The 6,376-nt window shown below is 36.4% G+C and overlaps 1 pseudogene; it reads left to right on the forward strand.

The window, feature by feature from the left end:
- LOC101504995 (uncharacterized) overlaps positions 1-358 on the forward strand; it is a 3,404-nt pseudogene extending 3,046 nt beyond the window's left edge.
- Positions 359-6,376: the final 6,018 nt, after the last annotated feature.

The raw sequence follows: 6,376 nt of genomic DNA on the forward strand, positions 1-6,376 counted from the left end.
TTCCCTTGCTCGAAGCTTTGTTAGTATTTTGGTGGATAATTGGGACGACGTAGATAGCGACTTGAAAAATCAGATATGGGAAGCTATTAAGGTACTTGTAGTTTTGTGAATATTTTAGTATATATATGATTTCGTAAATATATTTTGAGCCTATAAAATCGAAGATTATATTAAATAAAAGAAAATTAAGTGTAAATATGAAGTAAATATTTTCTCCCCCCACGGCAGAAGTTTCCACTCCAAATAAATGATTTAAACAGTTAAAATTTAAAATGATTTATCCACTCCACTCCCTTGTAACCAGAGGGACCCTTTTATTGTGTCTCGCTTGCGTACATGGATGGTGCACTTTGTGTAATTAACAATCAAGTGCAATGTTTTCAAGGTTTGATGAATTAACACTATTCAAAAACAAGTGAATGAACAACACACACAGTGACATATTAAGACACAAATTTATATATCTGCTATTAATAATAACAATCAGTAAAGGCGAGATACTAGAGAACGAACCTGTGTCATTATGTTGCCAAGAGCATTGATGCCCATTTGGTAACTTCCCGTACCGGTCAAAAGCAATCTCAATGAAGAAGAGCATTGATCCATTGGTGATTAGATGATGAAGAAGAATTCATTGATCCAAAACTACAGATTTGCTGCAGTCATACAGTTACAGTTACAACGGTCTTCGATATTGTTCGAGAGAGATTATACTTTCTATTATTTGGGCTGAAAATTACCAAAACAATCATTATTTTTTATTGTTGGCTTAATTATACTTTTCGCATCCTATATTTTAATGCCATACACTAACTCCTCCATTGGTTTTGTAATGTAGGTGAAATGGGATGTTCCTGATTCTGATTTTTTGAAAAAGAAATGGATTTCATATGCTAGTGAACGTTGGAGGGCATTTAAAACTAGTTTAGCATCTAGATATTTAAATGGTGGGAATTTGAGTCACAAGTCTCCTCTTGAGGCATATACTTATCTTGATAAGGACATATGGAAGTAGTTTGTTCAGAAGCGGCAGGATCCTTCCTTTGTGGTTAGCTAGATTTATAATTTAATTTCTTTTAATAATTTATTTCTAGTATTACATTTAATTGGTACATTACTTATAATAGGAGAAACGAAAGAAGGCACAAGTGATCCAATCTCATAATAAATACCCTCACCTAATGTCTCGTGGGGGATATGAGTTGCTTACTGAAAGATTGATCAATGAAAAAATAAAGCAAAGACAAGAATCATCTGGAAATTCAATACTTGCACCTCCATCTCCACCATCACGCCATGAAAAATGGAAGAGAGCCCGACAAAAGCCATCGGGAGATTACTCATCAGAAGATGCTCGTGTCATTGCAGAAAAAGCTGTAAGTAATTGTGTAATCAATTATTAATTTAAACTAATAGTCATTGGTGATTTGTTCTTGCAAATGATTGGTTGTTGGAATTTATGTGTGACTAACTAATTCTACATTGATTAGATATGACCTAAATGAATGATATATATTGATTAGATAACCTTAATTGTGTTTATATTGAATCCAAGGTAACACAAGTAGTTCAAGCAATCAATAGTGGTGGTTTCATAAACTAGCCCTGGTTGAAATGATTCAGATGTTGTTATTTCTCTGCTCCATAGTCATAAGGTGTTGCAACTGACCCTGAATCTGTGGTAATTGGAGCATTCATATTGTTAATTTGATTTGCTGCATTTAGAAAAAATATGTCAGCAAATGGTTATATATTATTTTTAGATGATTAATATAAAATAATTTGATTTGCTGAATCCGTGGTTGTTCTGTTTGTTGGTAGCTGTTAGTCCTATGTTATATAAATAGGACTAGCCTCCCTTAGGAAGTTAGGCTTTTACTTGGTCTAAACTTGTATACTAGTTTTTAAGGGATTAGGATTCATGTATCTTTTTCTATTTTATCAATAAAACTAGTTCAAAGCTTCGTCTAGTATATCAAGGTTAGGTTTTGCAAGTCCCTAACAGAGTACACAAACCCCAACAATTTGAAAACGAATAATCAGGAAAACATTTACAGATAAAACCACAAAAACAAATGGTGCAAGCAAGGAAATCAGAATGAGCACTTACCTTCAATACTACCAATAAAGAACAATGTTTCACTAGATGACGAGCCATACATTATATTGGTAGAAGATACTCAAAGGAGTACAGCCAAAGTAAGAATCACAGGTAAAATGCATATTTCATCATACAGCATAACATCCCAAACAATTTAAATTTTATGGGATTCTTTTTTAAGATTAAAAAAATTTACTAGATAACTTACTGGGTAATTATCATATGAGTTTAGATAATTTACTAGATACTTTATTATCAGATGAGTTTCATGTGGGTCCTAGTTAAAGAAAAATCACCCAATAATAGTTGTGTAAAAAATTGAGCGTCAAATATTGTGTTGCTAGCATTCTTCTAAAATACATTTAGATAGCCTAAAATTTTTTAATGGTGTGGAGGATAGACAATACTGTCCAATTGATCTGGGCATGTTTGACATGAAAACTTAAATACTTGATTGGAACCATGTTACTTGTAACACCCCGTTTTTCTTAGCGAGGGTATATTTTTTTTTTTTTTTTAAAAGTAATTAAAAACGAACAAAGAAATAAATCAGGAAATGCTTTTGGATAAATAATTGAGTCATTATAATTTACGCAGCGGAAAAGTTTCTCCAATTATAAATCCAAAACATTTTTACATAAACATCAAATGGTACATGGAACCCATCCAAAGATGATATCAAACTGATAATATTTGTATAAGTACAGTTTTCCAAAACTAAAATACTCCAACCCAAAAAGAAGGACCCCTAGTCCCTATACATCATCCTAATCTGATCATCCTACCAAAAAGCTATACACCCTGAGTAATCTCCACGCGCCCCGTGAGATCCTCCTAACACAACAGCAGTCAAGCGTTCCCATCTCCATCCCTGTCCGTAGGGTACGAACCAGTAGGGCCGTCCTGACTCTCATCTGAGGGCAAAGCCCAGATTTCCACAATAGTGTAAAGGGTCACCAACCAGAAAATAACAGATAACACATAGCAATTAAGTTTTTGAATGCTCAAAACAACTTTTCAACTAAGCATGCACCTTAACAGGATTTTCAATATGCGAAAAGTTCATACAGTACATTGCCAATGAAAATGAAGGTAAAATGCAGTTCTCGATCTCCTAATTAACACATAATAAAACAAGACATGGATAGATTCATGAGCAATTAATCATACAACTAAAACTGAGGATTTTCACTGAGCCAATCGATTGGGCAATCGATTGGGGTGAAGATTTTTAATGAAAACAGAATCCTGGGCTGAATTCAATCGATTGGTAAATCGATTGATTGGTTCCTGAGCCCCTGGTTTCGAGCCAATCGATTTCCTAATCGATTTGGTGAGGGATTCTTAATGAAAACAGAATCCTGGGCTGAATTCAATCGATTGGTAAATCGATTGATTGGTTCCTGAGCCCCTGACTTAAGGCCTAATCGATTGGGCAATCGATTTCTTAACTGATTCCTTTGAAAATTGATTTCGAAATCGATTGGCTAATCGATTTCGTGAATTGGCCAAGTCCCTGTTTACCCATCCAATCGATTGGGAAATCGATTTCCCTGATCAGTTTTCCAAAAATTCATGAATTAACCTAAGTCATTCCTAATCAAGTCCACAACCTAACACTTAGCAATTCCTACGCGATTACTACGACACACAAAGGTTCGATAACCATCATACTCACACACAATACACAACACATAGCACTTAACACCTTCATCTCAGTTATCACGATAAATCAAAATTCGAATCACTCAATCATAAACTCAAATCAAACATGACTCGCGTGCCAGGCACCCTAATGCAATGCGTATATGCCAAAATGCATGGACTCGGAATTCCAAACCAAAACCCTCCTCGAAGGGCCGTAAATCATAATTGTACCGCCTATCGCAGGCCAAAGTACCAATTACCGAGGTGCCACCTATCACGGGTCAGCACGATTTACTAAAATGCGTAAATCATAAACGTACCACCTATCACGGGTCAGTACAGTTTACCGAGGTGTCACCTATCACGGGTCAACACGATTTACTAAAAGAAAAAGCGGGAATCGTAAATGTACCACCTATCACGGGTCAGTACAGTTACCATGGTGTCACCTATCACGGGTCAACACGATTTACTAAAAGAAAAAGCGGGAATCGTAAATGTACCACCTATCACGGGTCAGTACAGTTACCATGGTGTCACCTATCACGGGTCAACACGATTTACTAAAAGAAAAAGCGGGAATCGTAAACGTACCGCCTATCACAGACCAGTACTGTTTACCTAGGTGCCACCTATCACGGGTCAGCACAATCCACCAAAAATGTAAATCGTAAATGTACCACCTATCACGGGTCAGTACAGTTACCATGGTGTCACCTATCACGGGTCAACACGATTTACTAAAAGAAAAAGCGGGAATCGTAAACGTACCGCCTATCACAGACCAGTACTGTTTACCTAGGTGCCACCTATCACGGGTCAGCACAATCCACCAAAAATGTAAATCGTAAATGTACCACCTATCACGGGTCAGTACAGTTTACCGAAGTGTCACCTATCACGGGTCAACACGATTTACTAAAATATAAATCGCAAACGTACAACCTATCACGGGTCCGTACAATTTACCAAGGTGCCACCTATCACGGGTCAGCACAATTCACCAAAAACGTAAATCGTAAATGTACCACCTATCACGGGTCAGTACAGTTTACCGAGGTGTCACCTATCACGGGTCAACACGATTTACCAAAAAGTAAATCGTAAACGTACCACCTATCACGGGTCAGTACAGTTTACCAAGGTGTCACCTATCACGGGTCAACACGAATTACTAAATAGTAAATCGTAAACGTACAACCTATCACGGGTCAGTACAGTTTACCGAGGTGTCACCTATCACGGGTCAACACGATTTACCAAAAAGTAAATCGTAAACGTACCACCTATCACGGGTCAGTACAGTTTACCAAGGTGTCACCTATCACGGGTCGACACAATTTACCAAATGAAATGCATGAGCATACACAGACTCCATTCACAACAATCGTTAAGCAAATGCAGATATTAAAAGATTCCCCATTTTTAATACCCATTTAACTTAAACGACTTTCAAACAACATTAATTAAATAAGTCATTAAGAGATTCCCCGTTCTTAATACCGATTTAACTTAATGATTTTCAAAACAAAACGTTAAGCAAACAGTCATATTAAGAGATTCCCCATTCTTAATATACTTTTGACTTAAACGATTTTCTCGCAAAACATTCAGTAAACGAGTCATTAAGAGATTCCCCATTCTTAATACTCATTTACCGAAACGATTTTCAAAAACGATAGTTAAGTAACCGAGACATTAAGAGATTCCCCATTCTCAACGCCCAGTTAACTTAAACATTTTCCTCAAATACACATTAAGTAAAGAAAATGGGAGAAAGGAGAAAAATGGGTCACGGTTAGAGGAAGAAGATGAAGTTTTGAAATTTTCCTTCCTTTCTTTTTCTTTCCTTTGTTTTTCCTTTCTTCCTTTTTCCTTCCTTCCTTTATATACTATTTTCTTTTCCTTTTCCTTCCTTCTAGTTTTCCTTTCTTTTTCCCTCCAAGCAAACATATATATATAAAATAAATATAACTTAACAAATATCTCAAAATCTAGATATTTATTAAATTACCTTTTCACCCGAAACGCCTTAAATTAACCGTAAAGTATTTTCCGCAGTTAAATTCAATTTATTTATCGACGAGAAATTCTAATTGGCATCGAAATATCTTTTTGATTATAAAACTCCAAAATATTATTAACTTTGGCTTCAAAGCCTCCGAGCCAAAATCCAAAATATACCAAAAATACATAAAAGGGTACTTTAAAATTATGGGTCTTACATTACTCCCCCCCTAAAATTAGTTTCGTCCTCGAAACTATGCATCGATAAATAACTCTGGGTGTTGTTCCCTCATCTTGCTCTCCAGTTCCCAAGTCGCATCTCCAGTAATTGGGTTCCAGATCACCTTGACCAACGAAACATCCTTGGTCCTCAACCGCTTAATCTTCCTGTCATCAATTCTCACGGGTGGTACTTCGAACGACAGGTTATCCTTTAGCTGGATTGTGTCTGGTTCGATCACGTGAGATGGATCTGCGAGATATTTCCTCAACTGCGACACATGAAACACGTCATGGATATTGGACAGTATCGGAGGTAATGCAATCCGATAAGCAACCGGCCCAATTCGTGCAGAAATCTGATATGGTCCAATGAATTTCGGAGTCAACTTCTTCGATTTC

This window comes from Cicer arietinum, chromosome 2 (assembly GCF_000331145.2).
Source record: "Cicer arietinum cultivar CDC Frontier isolate Library 1 chromosome 2, Cicar.CDCFrontier_v2.0, whole genome shotgun sequence".
Lineage (NCBI taxonomy): Eukaryota > Viridiplantae > Streptophyta > Magnoliopsida > Fabales > Fabaceae > Cicer > Cicer arietinum.